Source organism: Petaurus breviceps, unplaced genomic scaffold (genome assembly GCF_028583685.1).
Source record: "Petaurus breviceps papuanus isolate PSGF00001 unplaced genomic scaffold, PetGlider_PUasm1.0 187, whole genome shotgun sequence".
In the NCBI taxonomy this organism is placed as follows: domain Eukaryota; kingdom Metazoa; phylum Chordata; class Mammalia; order Diprotodontia; family Petauridae; genus Petaurus; species Petaurus breviceps.
Window position 1 is genome coordinate 11,308,945 of NW_027185799.1, and position 18,044 is coordinate 11,326,988.

Below are 18,044 nucleotides of genomic sequence, written 5' to 3' on the forward strand. Positions count from 1 at the left end.
AGCAGGTAGGTGAAGATCTGAGATTTTAATTCGGAGGACTACAGCTAGATACACCAATTTTGAAATCATCTACATACAGATGCTAATGAACTTAATGGGAGCTAATGAAAATCACCAAATGAGAAATTTTATATATATATATATATATATATATATATATTTTAAATAATTCCTTTTTTTTGGAGGGAAATTGGGGTTAAGTGACTTGCCCAAGGTCACATGGCTAGTTTTTGTGTTAAGTGTCTGAGCCCAGATTTGAACTCAGGTCCTCCTGACTCCAGGAACAGTGCTCTATTCACTGTGCCACCTAGCCACCCCCGAATGAGAAATTATAGAGAAAAGAGGGTGGAAAATCACTGGTGTAATCCTGTAGTTACTTAGAATGATGATGACGACAATGATAATGATGATGATGACAATGATGAAGTACAAAAGGAGATTGACAAATCAGTCAAGGAGAAGGTAAATCAGGGAAGAACAATAATCCCTCCTAACCCTCATTTAGCAAAGTAATGAACTCAAGGATAATTTTATACAGGAGTAACAAACAAAGCATTCTAAAGGTTTCAGATATTTCCCCAACATTTAATCACTTTACAGGTTACTCAAGTTCATGGTGGACCCACACCGAGAGCCCAAAGCAAATACTAATAATTCCTTAGAAGGGAAAAAGCTACATAATTCTTGCTCCAGATGAACCAAACCTGGACTTAATCTGTCATGGAGATGGACTGTTCAAGAGAAGCACAAAGAGAGGCGATCAGATGTCATACCAACAAAGGGCTGCCTTGCTGTTTGAGAAAGATTATTTTGGCAGCTGTATAAAGGTTTCCTCTGATCCCACATTGTGGCATGGCAGTGACCCTGTCCTCTCAAATGCTATGCCAGTAAGGCACAAGCTCTGGCAAGTCCTACTAAGCAGGAAAGGTCTGGGTTGCCAGGTGGGTGAAATATTGTGTGACTGCTGACCAAGGAGCAGCCTGGCTATGTTTTGGGGAGCTCATCATCAGAAAAGTTTGGACACCAGTTTGGATGAGAATATTACTTACTTAAAATACTGAGTAGTTGAAATCTGTGCTGGTCTGATTAAGGGAGTATCCACATCAATGAAATCATGGATCTAAGAGGTATTAAAAAATAGGGAATGGACTAAAGAAAATAGAGACAGAAAAGACAGGTAGGAAGCTTTTTGGCCAAGTTTTTTGTCTTCAAAGTCCATAGTCAACTCAATTCAACGATCATATCGGTTCCCACTATGTGCAAGAGACTGTTAGGCATCAGGGATATGAAGAAAAAGGAAGGTTGGAAGAAAGGACACAAGAAAGGATTAAAATAAGAAAGGATGGAAAAAAGGACAAAAGAAAGGAAGGAAGATTCCCTGCCTTCAAAGAACATGTTGGGGAGGGCAGCAGAAGAAAGAAATGATAATAAAATCTTTCATTTGGGATAGTAATAATAACATCTAACACTTAACTGGACTTTAAAGATATCAAAGTACTTCAGCCTGCATTCCACACATATATACATCATGTCTTCTGAATCTCACAATGGTACAAGGTAGATGTTCCAAATATTATTCCATTTTTCAGATATGGAATTTCAAACTCTGAGAGATTAAGTGATTTACTCATGGTTGTACTACAAGGAACTATCAGAGACATGATTTCCCCTTTCTACCTCAAAGATGAACACTTTATCTACTTGACTGAAATCTTAGGTAACTCCACTTACCTGTTTCCATAACTCCTAGATCATGTAGGCCATAGCCAAGGTTTGTTTCCTTCCCTATCAATAATATTCCTGGCTCCAACAGAAGTTGGTCTGTTGCTGGTCTCTAAAATCTCTTCTTCTAACTATCCTGACTCTTAAAGAATCTGTGTTCTCTGCCCACATAGTTTGGGCTCACAAACTTTGCTTTGACCTAAGATATCTCTATGTGTCCTCACTTGGGACTTCTCACAAAAAACAAAGCCCCCCCCCCGAAAAAAAAGACCAGAACAAGTCTCAAACTCTGTTTTAGCCACAGGCTTCCACATTTAGTGCCTTTCCAAATAGGAATCTCAGGCTCTCTTGGTATTCCCAGGACTAGATTTTCACTCCACATCTGTGCGCCAGCCAAAAAGATAGTCTGAATGTTTATTTTTCAGTAATCTAGGAATGAAGGGAATATAATGGGTAGTATTTATAAAGCAATTGAAGGTTGGTGAAGCATTTTTCATAGTATCTAATTTTAACCTCTCAGCAATCATGTAGGTATTATCATCTCCATTTAACAGACAAGGAAACTGGGATAGAGGGAGGTCAAGGAGTATAGAAGGGGAAAAAGTGTATGTGGAGGGAGATAATCTACTCACATTAAATATGTTTGCTTGTATCACAAAGTACCTTTTGATATATTCTCTTTCAGTAAATCCTGTTTTGGACACAGAGGTTATTAACCGAACTGAATCACATTTTTCCTATTTAAGAACTTATAGTCGTTTCACATTTACTATTGCAGCTACCTACACTCTTCAGCTTAGCATTCAAGGTTCTACCTTAATCCTTTTTTTCCTAATTGTAATAATCTTTTTAACTTTATTCCTCATTACTCCATAAAAAAAAAAACTTTATTAGTCCAGCTATACCAATCTTAACATCTCAAAAGTAGATAAAGTGTTGGACCTGGAGTCAGGAAGACTTGAGTTCAAAACTGATTTCAGACAGCTATGTGGCCCTGGACAAGTCACTTAACCCTGTTTGCCTCAGTTTTCTCATCTGTAAAATGAGCTAGAGAAGGAAATGTCAAATCATTCTAGAATCTTTGCCAAGAAAACCCCAAATGTGGTCATGAAAAGTTAGACACAACTTAAAAGACCACAACAACAAATAATTTTTTTTATGTAATCATCCAAGGTTTAGTGCCCATATGTACATGTTCACCTCTCTCTCTCTCTCTCTCTCTCTTTCTCTCTCTCCTCTCTCTCCCCTCTTTCTCTCTCCTTTCTGAAATTCCTTCCTTTTTTCCTGTCCACTGCTGATAAGACTAGATTTACAACATACTTCTTTCCTTTCTTTTCATCTCCAGGAATATTTTTAAAGACTCTGTAAGGCATCTATAAACGTGATAGTAACAAAGGTGTGTTAAGAAAATCTGAGAACAAAAATTTTTTCTTTACAGGGAGAATGAGGGTAGTCTTCATGGTTAAGAATCACCTGAGCTAGAAGGCCCTTTAGAAAATTATTTCAGGGGCAAGGGGGAGCAGAGCCAAGATGGTGGAATAGAAGCACAATTTTCCCATGGCTCTGGCTTCCACCTTCCCCAATCCATGTAAAAAGGAGACTCTAAACAAACTTTGGAGCTGCAGAACCCACAAAATGACACAGAGAAGCTAACCTCCCACTAAGGATAGCCCGGCAGGCTGGCAGGAATCCAGCTCAGCACTCTGGAAGCCAAGCCCAGCCCCACGATTAGGCGTTAGCCCCAGGGCCGGCCTGACCAGCCGCCAGCCAGAGGGACTCCAGATCAGCAGCAGCTGTGGCCGTTTCCAGGTTTATCAACACATAGATGTGAAGGACAAAGTGAGAGGTCAGTGCAGTCTGGACTTAGAGACCAGTAAGTGGGAGTGTGTGTCTTTTACCCCCGGGGTGAGAAGCTGCTGAGACTGGCACGGCCAGCCAGTGCCATGTGGCGGCTTCAGCTCCTGGCCTGAAGAGTGTAGGGGGACCAAGCACCAGTCTGAGGGGTAATCGCTCTTGCTTTAACCTGCTTGGATCTGGATTGCAGTCTAGGGTGCAGGGTCCTGGGGTGTGTGTCCAGCTTGCCAGAGTGTGTGGAGACCTCAGAGAGGGCACCCATCTAATACCTCGGGCAGCTGAGAAAACCCCAGCTTTTGGGACGAAAGCTCCCCTGTCTGGTGGCAGAGTCCTACTGTGGCAAAAAGCCCAAAACTCAAGTAATTGAGTGGCAAAATGAGCAGGCAAAGGAAACAAAGCAGAGAGAAGATTCCAACATTACATTCCTATTTTGGGGACAAAAAGGATCAAAGCATGGAACAGGAGGAAAACAGTGAAGTCAGAACTCCTGCACCAAAAGCTTCAAAGGAAAATACAAGCTGGTTACAGGCCATAGAGGACCTTAAGAAGCAGATAAGAGAAGTGGAGGAAAAATTGGGAAGAGAAATGAGAACAATGCAAGAAAATTATGAAATGAGGGTCAAGAGCCTGACTGAAGAAAATAATACCTTAAAAAACAGATTGACTCAAATGACAAAGGAGGCTCAAAAAGGCAATGAGGAGAAGAATGCCTTAAAAAGCCAAATTTGCCAGATGGAAAAAGAATATCAAAAGCTCAATGAGGAGAATCATTGCTTCAGAGTTAGGTTGGAGCAAATTGAAGCTAGTGACTTTGTGAGAAATTGAGATGCTGTTAAAACAGATCCCAACAAATGAAACAATAAAAGGCAATGTGAAATATCTCATGGGAAAAACCACTGACCTGGAAAATAGATCCAGGAGAGATAATTTAAAAATTATTGGACTACCTGAAAGCCATGGCCTAAGTAAGAACCTAGAAATCATCCTCCAGGAAGTTCTCAAAGAAAACTGCCCTGATGTTTTAGTACCAGAGGGCAAAATGGAGGTTGAAAGAATCCACCGATCACCTCCTGAAAAAGATCCTAAAAAGAAAACTCCTAGGAATATTATAGCCAGGTTCTGGAATTCCCAGATTAAGGAGAGAATATTACAAGCAGCCAGGAAGAAACAATTTGAATATTATGGAAACACAATCAGGATAACCCAGGATCTGGCAGCTTCTACCCTGAGGGATTGAAGGATTTGGAATATCATATTCCAGAGGTCAAAGGAGCTGGGATTAAAACGAAGAGTCATCTACCCAGCAAAACTGAATGTCATGTTAAAATATGGTCATTCAGTGGAATAGAGAACTTTCAAGCATTCTTGCTGAAAAAACCAGAGTTGAATAGAAAATTTGACATTCAGATACAAGAAGCAAGAGAAGCGTGAGAAGGTAAACAGGGAAAAGAAATCATAAGGAACTTACCAAAGTTGAACTATTAACATTCCTACATGGAAAAACAATAATTGTAACTTATGAAACTTTTCTCAGTTGTTGAAGAGATTAGAAATATATCTATATATGAGGGTATATGGGCATACGAATACATATGTGAATGTGTGTTTATATGTTTGCAGGTATACATAGAAAGAAGGCACAGGACCAATTTAAGAGGAAGGGATGATACTTAAAAGGTGAAATTAAGAGGTGAGAGGAATATAATGAGAGGAGATGGGGAGAGACAAATTGGGGTAAACTATCTCATAGAAGAGACAAAGGAAAATGGTTACAATGGAGGGGAAGAATAGGAAGGCAAAAGGGAATGGGTCAACCTTATTCCCATTGAATTTGGGTTGAGGAGGGAGTGAAATACACACTAAATAGGGTATCTCACCCTCCAGGAGAGTAGGGGGGAGATGGAGATGAGAGGGGGTATGATGGAAAGGAGGGCAGGTGGGGTGGGAGGGAAGTTGGAAGCACCCACTTTTGAAAAGGGACGGGATCAAAGTAGAGAAGAGAACAAGTGGGAGGTGGAATAGGAGGGAGGGAAATATAGTCAGTCTTTTACAATATATCTACTATGTTATTGTTTTGCACTAGCCACACATGTACAATCTATACTGAACTGCTTATCTTCCCAGTAAGGGTGGGTGACAAGGAAGGAAGGGAATTAATCTGGAATTGAAAGTTTTAAAATCAAATATTCAAATATATATATATATATATATATATATATATGTGTGTGTGTGTGTGTGTGTGTGTGTTTATACATATATATATATATATACTATTATTAATACCATCTTACATGTAATTGGGAAATAAGATATACAGGCACTGAGGCATAGAGATCCACTGGAGGAGGGGATATCCTGTGGGACTGCTATTTTGGGGTAGTGGGTAGGGGAAAAACAGGGAGAAAATTTGTAACTCAAAATGTGGCATAAACAAATGATGTAAATCAGAAGTAAATAAAGCATTAAAAAAACAAAAGAAATTGAAAAAAATAACAAAAGAAATTGAAAATTATTTCAGCAGACAGAGAGAGGGAAGGATATGTTCTCCAGGTAAGAATTCTTTTTCTAACACACCAAATTCTGACCACTACTTTATTTTGATTGGTATGAGACCGAATAAGTAAATTAACTTCGGTAGAATTTTCATTTTTATAATGTTAAATTGGCCTACCCATGAGTAATTAATAATTTTCCAATGACTCATATCCAATAAACATATCTTTATTTGTCTGAAGTGTTTTGTATTTGTGTTCATATAATCCCTGGATTTGTTTTGGCAAATAGACTTCCAAATATTTAATTTTATCTATAGTTATTTTAAATAGAATTTCTCTCTCTATTTCTTGCTGCTGGGGTTTTTTGGTAGTATATAGAAATACTGATGATTTATGTGGGTTTATTTTATATCCCAAAACACTGCTAAAATTTTTGTGGTTGATACTCTAGGGTCCTCTAATTAAAGCATTTTATTATCTGCAGAGAGTGATAGTTTTGTTTCCTTATTGCCTATGTTTATTCTTTCTATTTCTTGTTCTTGTCTTATTGTGATAATTAGTGCTTCTGGAACAATATTAAATAATGGTGCTGATAACAGACATCCTCACTTCACTCCTAATCTTATTAGGAAGGTTTCAAGTTTATCTCCATTATAAATAATGGTTGTTCTTGGTCTTAGATATCTACTACTTATCATTTTAAGAAAGGCTCCACTGATTTCAAAGTTTTACATTGTTTTTAATCGGAATGGGTGTTGTATTTTGTTAAAGGCTTTTTTCTGTACTTATTGATATCATATAATTTTTATTTTTACTCTTATTGATATGGTTAGTTATGTTGATAGTTTTCCTAATATTGAACCAGCCCTGCATTCCTGGTACTAATCCCACCTGATTATGGTGTATGATCTCTGAGATATATTTCTGTAAACTCCTTGATGGTATTTTATTTAAATTTTTCTCATAAATACACATTTAGGAAATTGGTATATAGTTTTGTTTCTCTGTTTTTGCTCTTACTGGTTTAGTTATCAAAATCATATTTGTGGCATAAAATAAATTTGATTAAACTCCTTCCTTACCTATTTTTTCAAATAGTTTAATAGTATTGGGGGTTAATTTTTCTTTAAATGTTTGGTAGAAGTCACTTAAGAATTCATCTGGTCCTGGGGATATTTTTTCCTTAATGGAACCACCTACAACTCATTAAATTTATTTTTTTAAGAGGACATTATCTACATATTTTATTTCCTCTTCTGTTAATCTGGGTATTTTATATTTTTGCAAATATTTATCCATTTTACTTAGATTGTCAGTTGCACTGGCATATAATTGGGCAAAATAACTCCTAAGTATTGCTCAAATTTTATATTCAGTGGTACACTGACCCATTTAATTTTCAATACTAGTAATTAAGTTTTCTTATTTTGAAAAATCAAATAAACTAATGATTTATCAATTTTCTTTGTTTTTTCATAAAATCAGTTCCTAGTTTTATTTATTAGACTTTTTATATTCAATTTTATCAATATCTCATGATTTTTCAAGATTTCCATTTTGGTGTTTAATTGGGGATTTTTAATTTCTTCTTTTTGTAGTTATTTTTTAAGTGAATGTCCAATTCACTGCTTGGTTCTTTTATTAACATGTGGTTTATTGATGTATACATTTAGAGATATAAAATTTCCCTTAATAGGGGGCAGCTAGGTGGTGCAGAGAATAGAGCACCGGCCCTGGAGTCAGCAGGACCTGAGTTCAAATATGGTCCCAGACACTTAACACCTACTAGCCATGTGATCTTGAGCAAATCACTTAACTCCAATTGCCCTGCACTCCAAAAAATAAATAAATAAAAGCAAAAAAAAAACTTCCTTTAAGTATTTCTTTAGGTATACCCCCAAAATTTTGTTCATTTATCTTTTTGTTGCCATTCTCTTCAATGAAATTATTTATTGTTTCCGTGATTTGTTCTTTGATCCACTCATTCTTTAGGATTCTTGGTGATTGGAGACTGGACAACTTAGATTATTTAGTTTCCAATTAGCTTTTAATCTTTGCTTCCATGGCCCTTTATGAAATCTAATTTTTTTTGTATCATGGTCTGAAAATAATTTATTTAATATTTCTGTTTTTCTGCATTTGGTTGTACAGTTTTTATGCCCTAATACATAGTCAGTTTTTGTGAAGGTGCCATGTATAGCTGAGAAAAAGGTCCACTTTTTTCTATTTCCATTTGTTTTTTTTCCCACAGGTTTATCATTTCTAACCTAAGTTTGTAATCATCTCCTTAATTTCTTACTTATTTTATGGTGAAAATTATTTAGCTCTGAGATGGAAAAGTTGTGGTGCCCCACTAATATAATTTTACTTTCTATTTCCTCCTGTAATTCATTTGACTTTTCCTTTAGAAATTTAGGTCCTGTGCCATTTGGTGCATATATGTTTAATGTTGATAATACTTCATTGTCTATTGTTTCTTTTAGCCAGAATTAGTATTCCTGCTTATCTCTTTAAATTAGGTTAATTTTTGTTTTTTGCTTTGTCTGAGCTCATGATTGCTATTCCTGCTTCTTCTTAACAACTGAAGCATAATAGATTCTACTCCTTCCTCTTACTTTAAATTCTACATATAACTCTCTGTTCCAAATGTAACTCTCTGCTTCAAGTGTGTTTCTTATCAACAGCTTATTATTGGATTCTGATTTCGAATCCATTCTGCAATCTGCTTTCATTTTATGAGTGAGATCATCCCATTTACATTCAGTTATGATTGTTAACTGTGCATTTCTCTCCATCCTATTTTCTTCTGTTTATTCTTCTCTTTCTCTTTTTATCCTGTCTCTCCTCTAAAATCTCATTTGCTTCTGATCGCTCCCTTCTTTTAACCACCCTCCCTTTAATGTTTTCCTTTCTCTTATCCCCTTCTACTTCCCTGTTGAGTAAGATAAATTTCTATTAGCAATTGAGTATGTATGTATGAGTGCATGTATATATATATGTATCCACATATCCACACATATACATATAAGTATAAATATATACATATATGTCTTTTTACCTTTGGAACAAATTTAGATTTGAGTGAGTTTCAAGTATTGCCAGCTTTCCACCCACTCCCATTTTCCCTTCCACTGTAAATGCTCTTCCTTGAGTACTTCTTTTAGGTGAAATAATTTTTCCCATTCTTATTCTCCCTTCCTCCTTCTTACAAAGTATCTCTCTTTCTTGCCTGTCCATTTTTTCATGTCATCCCAACACAACTCCCTCCCTCACCCACTTTATATGCAGAAATCTTCTAGTTGTCCTAATAATGAAACAGTTCTTAGAAGACATGTATCATCTTCCCATGCACCCAGAAAGGTGCAAAGTTTAGCCTTATTGAGCCTATTGTGATTCATGTTTCATGCTTACCTTTTTATGCTTCTCTTGAGTCTTATATTTGAAAGTCAAATTTTCCATTCAACTCTGGTATTTTCATTAGAAATGCTTGGAAATCCTCTATTTCATTAAATATATATTTTTTTCTCCCTGAAAGATTATACTCAGTTTTGCTGGTTATGTTATTATTGGTCATAATCCCAGTTCTTTTGCCTTTCAGAATACCATATTCCAAGCCCATGACTCCTTTAATATAGTGGTTGCTAAATCTTGTGTGATATTGACTGGGGTTCCACAGCATCTGAATGGTCTCCTTTTTGCTGTTTCAAATATTTCTCTTTGACATAGGAGCTCTTGAATTTGACTATAATATTCCTGGGAGTTTTCATTTTGGGATCTCTTACAGTTGGTGATCAGTGGATTTTTTTTTTCCAATTTCTATTTTACCCTATGGTTCTAGGATATCCTTATATCCTAGTTTTCCTTGATAATTTCTTGAAACAATGTCTAGGCTCTTTTTTGGATCATAGCTTTCAGTTAATACAATAATTCTTAAATTATCTCTCCTTGATTTACTTTCCAGGTCTGTTGTTTTTCTGATGAGATGTATCACATTTTCTTCCATTTTTTTTCAGTCTTTTGGCTTTGTTTTTTTTTTCTTGATTTCTCATGGAGTAATTTGCTTCCATTTGCCCAGTTCTAATTTTTTATTAGTGTTTTTTTTTCTTTTTGGATTGGGGAAGGTAGGGCAATTGGGTTAAATGACTTGCCCAAGGTCACACAGCTAGTTTTTTGTGGTAAGTGTCTGAGACTGGATTTGAATTCAGGTCCTTCTGACTCCAGGGCCAGTGCTCTATTCACTGTACCACCTAACTGCCCCCCCCATTCTAATTTTTAAGGAATTAAATTCTTCAGTGAGCTTTTGCACCCCCTTTTCTATTTGGCCAAATCTGTCTTTTTAAGGTGTTAATTATTGTGTTTTCATTTATTCCTTTACCTATTTTTTCCTCTACCCCTCTTATTAGCCTTTGAAAATAACATTTCATCTTTTTCGGGAAATCTTTTTGGACTTCTGTACATTTCACTTTCTTTTTTCCTTTGAGGCTTTGCTTGTAGTTGTTTTAACTCCACTATCTTCTGAGTTTGTGTCTTGATACTCCTGCAACATTAGTAACTTTTTATTGCCAGGTTCATTTTTTGTTGTTTGCTCATTTTCATCCTATTTCTTGATTTGGAACTTTATGTTAATGTTAAGTTCCATGGCATGGGGTGCTAGGGTGTGGAGGGAAGGTGTCTTTGTCTTAATCTTAAGACTTTTGGCACTGCTGTTTTTTGAGCTAGTTCTGGAGGTTCAGAAGTTTTCAATGCTTCCATGGTGGTGTGATATGGACAAAGGTGGAGTCACTCCCCTCTTAGTGTACAATCTAGTCCTTACCCAGAAATACAATCATTGATTGTATTTGACACTGCTCTGACACTGACTCTTCTTCCTTGGAACCAGAAAGAATACTGTTCCCTAACCCCTTGGGCCAGAAGTGATACTGCCCCTCAGGGTTTTCATTCTTTCTTGACTGACAGTGACTCAGAAGTGAGTATAGGCAATAGAATTGTCAAACAGTTGTCCTGTAGGGCTCCCACTTCCTCTTGACTGAAAGTTCTTCTATCTGCTCTTGAAATATGACCCAGAAGTGGGTATACACAGTGTCTAATCTTGTGTTCAGTGTTATCACGGGATACTCTGTAATATCCCACGTGTCACACATCTTTCTTTCCAACCTCCTATGTTTTCTTGGACTGAAGGAACATTTTATTCTGATATTATTGTTGTCATTGTTGTTGTTTCTGACTCTAGATTCTTGTTATTCTAGAATTCAATTTGAGGTGTTATTTTAAAGTTATTTGAAGGGTAATGTTGTGAGAACTTAGTTGAGTGCTATATTCCGAAATCTTGGCTCCAGCCCCCAGGAAAAATGTAGCAAGCAGTTTCAGGTTGTTCCAGCAGCTTCATGCAGGTTAGTAAAATTTCTTCTACCTTGGCCAACACAACCTTGGTTTTCTTCTACCTTTAAATCACAACAGACCATTAGAAAGGACATGGGCTTTGGCGAGAGAACCTGAGAAAGCATGCCAGTTGTACTGGTTATTAACTTTGCAATTCTGGTTATAACACTAAACCTCTCTGGGTCTTTTTCATAATGAAGGGTTCAGACTTGATTTTCCTTTTCATCTCTAAATCTAATATTCCATCATGAGTTAACTTCAGCAATCATTTATTGTTTTTGAGGCACTCCTCTTTGGTTCACAGACCTTTCTATTAGGCCTTGTGCTTTACAGTAATAATTATCTGATGTGCCAAATTAAGTGGTTCTGGGTCAAGTTTTGCCTTTAGTGCTCTTCTGAGAAATGAATCAATAAAGTTTTCTTTTTTTCCTGATGTTCTTTTTCTGGACTATCCACTTTTGGAGGTTATATTTTCTGTCTCTGCATAAGAACATGGTGGACATTTCAATTACCCTCTCTGCTAGTTCTTTTCTATTATACTATTGCATGTCTTCATTGCTCTTGCCTTTGTATCTGCCATCTTTTTGGCTCTCTCTCATCTCTTTTCATAGGACAAAGATGTCACCTACTCACATGTAGTGTGGTTGAAGAGTCCTAATTTTTTTCCAATCTAAAGCAAAAGAATCTTTTTGAAATCTTGATTCTGGGCTTCAAAATGCATACTTGCCCTTTAATAGCAAATCTTTCTGATTTCTACAACTATTTAAAATACTTAAGTTCACACATTTGCACATTTGTAATTCTCGAAGATTTCTCAGTTCCTTATCGCTGGCCATTCCATCTCTTAGGTCTACAATTCCTGATTTCTCCAACCACAACTCTTCCCCAAGGACTATTCTATCCTCATGTATTCTCAGTAGAATTCCCATTGAAAGAAATCTGAAAGACACTTCTGCCTCCCACCCAGTTTCTGAGGTTAATTTCCATAATTTACAGTCCTTTATGGGGGAGATAGGGCATCCTTTCAGAATTTTTTAGGAACATTTTAATATTAATACTTGGGGATAGAATAAATCTTGGAGAAAAGTTGTGGCTAGAAAAGTCAGGAAATCATGAGACCAAAGAATGAAATGATCAGTTCATGGGAATTGGAAGAATATTATAATATCCATGATATTCAAATTAATAGCATATAAAAGATTTACTCATAATTTAATTAGGGCTCCTGTGATGAGTAATTATTATTTATTTAGAATGGATAGAATTCCATATGTCATTTTCACTAAGTCAAATAAGGCTACTTGAGGTAAGCTGACCTTAAAAGGAAAAAAAAAATTAAGAAAATATCCTCACTGATAGAGTAGGAATAGATATCAAATATAGAGGATAGTTTAAAAGGAGCTTTGAGTTAAGAGTAGAAGAAATAGCCAAACAGCATCTTAAGCCATGTGTGAGAAGAAGAGGAGGCAGCCTGGCTGTGGAATTAAAATGAAAGATAACAGATGTTCAGCCCAGTTGCACCAATGGTTTTCTAGAAATATTAAAAGATCCAGAGGATGGTCTCAAACATGTTAAGGGGGGAAAATTTTTCTTAGGGGGAAAATTTTATGGGGGAGGGGAGTGTCATAGAAAAATACCTACAAAAAACTACAAATGAGGAGGGATGGAGTGATTTCAATATTCATTTCTGGAAGCAATACCCACACAGATCACATAATAGGTTCACCTAAGTATAGAAATTCCACAGGCCTTTGGATTCTTCTGTCTTTCCCTTTCTTCCAATAAGAGATTGAGGAAAATAAATGGTGTTTGCCTGGAGGTATCAGGGTGAAGAAAGGGGTTGGCAAGTAGTGAAATTTGGGATAAGAACAAAAGGAAATGGAAGAAAGCCCAAAAGAGGTGGAAGATGGTGAATGTGGTGTCTTCTTTTTTGCACATGGGAGACAGGATTGAAAGGTTGGACTCATTCTTACCTTTCCTGAGGAAGTGTTTGGAATATGGAGCTAGGGAGAACCATGAGGAATTGCAAGAATTAAGATTTGGTTATGCTTTGATCAACAAACACCAGCAGGCAAACTGGTACACTTGGTTGGAAGAGAGGAGAGCCTGTCATTGAGGGATTTCACCAAAGGAGTCATCATAATTTGGACTATCAGTGGACAGATCTTTGGAATTCATCTTTCTTTCAAGAGTCTCTTTTTAAATTTCCTTTTAACAGAAAATTTTCTGTAATGTTGTGAACCAAATGCTTGCAAGTGGGAGTATTCTGGCTATGGAGGAGGGGGGAGAATCATGCATACATTTTCCTAGGTTTGATTGTGAGAGGGTTCATAGTTGAAGTTGAAAAATTTCCCACAGCACAACTGTTCCATCAAAGCTACTCATGACATTATGTGTGAGTAGATTTTGCCCTACAATGTAAGGTGAAAAGTTATTACCTCCTTCACTAAGCCTGAGTCATCCTTCATTTAAAAATACTGAGACCATTTGCTGAGAGCTCCCTGTTCTCACCTCTATTGTTTCCTCCTTTACTCACCTCACACAGAGTAGTCCTTGTCAAGGCTAATTCCTCTACAAACCCCCTTGATCCCATTGTATTCTTTTTTCTTCAGCAGATTGCCCCCTCTCTCAAACCCATTCTCTATAGACTGATTCTCTGCAGACTATAAACACTTCTATGTCTCCCCCAAATGGGAGAAAAAAAAACTTTCATCCAATTTTATGAACCCTACACATTTCTCATTCTATATCTTTCAACCCTTCAGTTACTAAACATCTTGAACAAGGTATTGACAATTAGTGACTCCACTGCCTCTCCTTTCACTTGCTTCTCAAACCTCTGCTTTTGACTTTGTTCTCTAAAGTTACCAATGATTTCTTTTTTTTTAATTTAAATTTTTTAAATTTTATGTTTATTTTTAGTTTACAACATTCATTTCTACAAGATACTGAGTTTCAAATTTTCTCCCTGTCTTTCCCCTACCCAACATGCCAAAGAGCGATCCCACTGAATACCCTCTCCCCCAATCTGCTCTCTCCTATATCCTTCCCCATACCCCATCTGAATTTCTGGTAGGGCAAGATGGATATCCACACCCCAGTGCCTGTATATCTTATTTCCCAGTTGTGTGTAAATAATAATAATTTTTTTAAGTATTTGACTTTAAAATTTTGAATTCCAGATTCTTTCCCTTCTTCCCTCATCACCCACCCTTACTGGGAAGATAAATTATTCAATATAGGTTGTACATGTGTATTTACAGAAAACATTTCCATAGAGGATATATTGTGAAAGTCTGATTATAGTGCTCGCTTTAGCAGCACATATACTAAAATTGGAACAATACAGAGAAGATTAGCATGGCCTCAATGCAAGGATGACACACAAATTCGTGAAGCATTCCATATTTTTGAGATTGCTCCTAGATGTAATGCTAATTAATGTTAAATCACAAATAAACAATATCTTAAATAGAAAAAAAGGAAGTCTGATTATATTTCTCTCCTGACTTATTCTATTTCCTACTTTGACGCTGTCCCTTCTCAAAAGTGTGTGCTTCTAACTACCTTCCCCCCCAATCTGCCCTCCCTTCTATCATGCCCCCTCTTATCCCCTTTCCCCTGACTTTCCTGTAGGGTAAGATACCCAATTTAGAGTGTATGTTATTCCTCCTTAAGCCAAATTCAATGAGAGTAAGGTTGACCCATTCCCTTTTGCCTTCATGTTCTTCCCCTCCATTGTAACAGTTTTCCCTTGCCTCTTTTATATGAGAGAATTTATCCTATTCTGTCTCTCCCTATCTCCTCTCATTTTATTCCTCTCTCACCTCTTCATTTTGTTTTTTAAATATCATCCCTGTGCCCCCTTTCTATGTATGCCTGTACACATATATACACACACTCACATATGTATTAATACACACATATATACTCCTAAATATATATATATATATATATATATATATATATATTTATGTACATATACATATATTTCCATTTATATCCCCTTCAAAAATCCTCATACTTAGGAAAGTTTTATAAGTAACAGTTATTGTTTTTTCCATGTAGGAATATAAATAGTTCAACTTTGATAAGCTCCTAATGATTTCTTTTCCCTGTTTACCTTCTCATGTTTCTTGTATCTGAATGTCAATTTTTCTATTCAATTCTGGTTTTTCCATCAAGAATGCTTGAAAGTCATCTATTTCATTGAATGACCATATTTTCCCCTGAAACATTATACTCAGTTTTGCTGGGTAGGTGATTCTTGGTTTTAATCTTAGCTCCTTTGACCTTCAGAATATCATATTCCAAGCCCTTCAATCCCTTAATGTAGAAGTTGCTAAATCTTGTTTTATCCTCATTGTGTTTCCACAGCAGTAAAATTGTTCCTTCCTGGATGCTTATAAAATTTTCTCCTTGGCCTGGGAAATCTGGAATTTGGCTATGGTATTCCTAGGAGTTTTCTTTTTGGGATCTTTTTCAAGAGATGATTGGTGGATACTTTCAATTTCTATTTTGCCCTCTGCTTCTAAAATATCAGGGAAATTTCCCTTGATAATTTCTTGAAGGATGATTTCTAGGTTCTTTTTTTTGATTATGGCTTTCAGGTAGTCCAATAATTTTTAAATTATCTCTCCTGGATTTATTTTCTAGGTGAGTGATTTTCCCAATGAGATATTTCACATTGCCTTCTATTTTTTCATTTGTTTGGATCTGTTTAATAGTATTTTGATTTCTCATCAAGTCACTAGCTTCCATTTGCTCCAATCTAATTCTAAAGGAAGGATTCTCTTCAGTGAGCTTTTGAGATTCTCTTTCCATCTGGTAAATTCAGCTTTTTAAGGCATTCTTCTCCTCATTGGATTTTTGGGCCTCTTTTGCCATTTGAGTTAGTCTGTTTTTTTTTTTTGAGTTAGTCTATTTTTTAAAGTGTTATTTTCTTCAGTCAGGTTGTTGACTCTCTTTTCATGATTTCTTGCATCATTCTCATTTTTCTTCCCAATTTTTCCTCTGCTTCTCTTCAGTTTCAAAATCCTTCTTGAGCTCCTCCATGGCCTGTAACCAGATCATATTTTTCTTGGAAGCTTTTGGTGCAGGAGTTCTGACTTCACTGTCTTCCTCCTGTTCCATGCTTTGATCCTTATTATACCCAAAAAAGGAATCTAAGGTTTGATTGCTGTGCTTGCTTTGCTTCCTTTGCTAGCTCATTTTACCACTCAATTACTTGACTTTTGAGCTTTTTGCCACAGTAGAACTCTGCTTCCAGAGAGGAGAGCTTTGCCCCAAATTGCTGGGGTTTTCTCAGCTGCTGTAGCTATTAGTTGGGTGCCCTCTCCGAAGCCTCCACATACTCTTGCTCACTGGTCACACACCCCAGGACCTCCACTCAAAATAGCAATCCAGATCCAAGCAGGTTAAAGCAAGAACGATTACCCTCTGAATGGTTGCTTGGTCCCCCTTAGATCTGCAGGCCAGGTGCTATGAAGCAGCCATGCAGTGGCAGCTTCAGGACTACCACACCTCTGCCACCTCTTGCCCCAGGGGGCAGGGGCTGGACTGTGCTCCCCCCCTAGTTCCAACAGAGATGCACATTGACCTTTTACTTTGTCTTTGGCATTTATGGGTTGATAATTCTGGAAACTGCCACAGCTGCTGGTGATTCACTCTCCCAAAGTTGGCTCTAGCTGCTGCTAGCTGGAGCCACCCTGGGATTAAAACAGCAGGCTCATGCATGGCTGGGCTCTGCTCCCAGCACACTGCAATGAACCCTTTCTGCCAGCCTGCTGGGCTGCCTTCAGTGGGAGATTTCTTTCTCTCTGTCACTTTTTGGGTTCTGTAGCTCTGTAGTTCTGTAGCTAAAGTTTGCTTAGAGTAATATTTTATAGGCATTTGAGTTGCTTATGGGGGGAGCTCTCAGAGTTTTCCTGCTTCTATGCCGCCATCTTGGCTCTGCCCTACCAACGATTTCTTAACAGCAAAATCCAATGCCTTTTTCTTAATCCTCTGACCACTTGTTCACAGTTTTCTTTACTAGATCTTCATCCACATCACAATCACTATTTGTCCTGGACCATCTTCTTTTCTTCCTCTATACTATTTCACTTGTTGATTTTGCCAGTTTCCATGGGTTCAATTGTCATCTCTTTGTAGATGATTCTCAGATCTCTATATTCAGACCTAACCTCTCTCCAGCCCTCTAGTCTCACATATTTGATGTTTCCATGTTCTGCTATTCATTAAACTCTAGCAGCCTCCAGTACCTGCAGAATTAAATGTAAATTTCGATTTGACTTTTAAAGTCATTTCCATTAGGTTCCCCTCTCTATTTTTAATCTTTTTAACTTTTTTACTCATTTCCCTATATTCTGGTTCAGTGACACTGGCCTTGTTCCTTCAGTCTACCTTTTCATTTACTCTTCCCAAGTGTGTAATATGTCTTTTCCATATCTTGGCTTTTCTTGACATCCTTCAAGATTCAATTCAAATCCCAACTTCTTCAAGAGGTCCCCCTCAATTCTTCCCCCACTTGTCCTCCCAGTCCCTTCACTAATGCCTGTCACCTGAAATTACCCCCCATTTATACTTCTCCTA

The 18,044-nt window shown here is 37.0% G+C and overlaps 1 protein-coding gene and 1 non-coding gene across 3 annotated transcripts in view; one reads left to right on the forward strand and one right to left on the reverse strand.

Annotated features, from left to right (window-relative positions):
* The window catches only part of ADAMTSL1 (ADAMTS like 1), a 1,086,428-nt gene that overhangs the window by 661,406 nt on the left and 406,978 nt on the right, over positions 1 to 18,044 (reverse strand). The window lies entirely within an intron of this gene.
* LOC138163271 (U6 spliceosomal RNA) lies at positions 14,756 to 14,862 on the forward strand. The gene has a single exon (XR_011168866.1). It is a non-coding gene; the product is annotated as a U6 spliceosomal RNA (small nuclear RNA).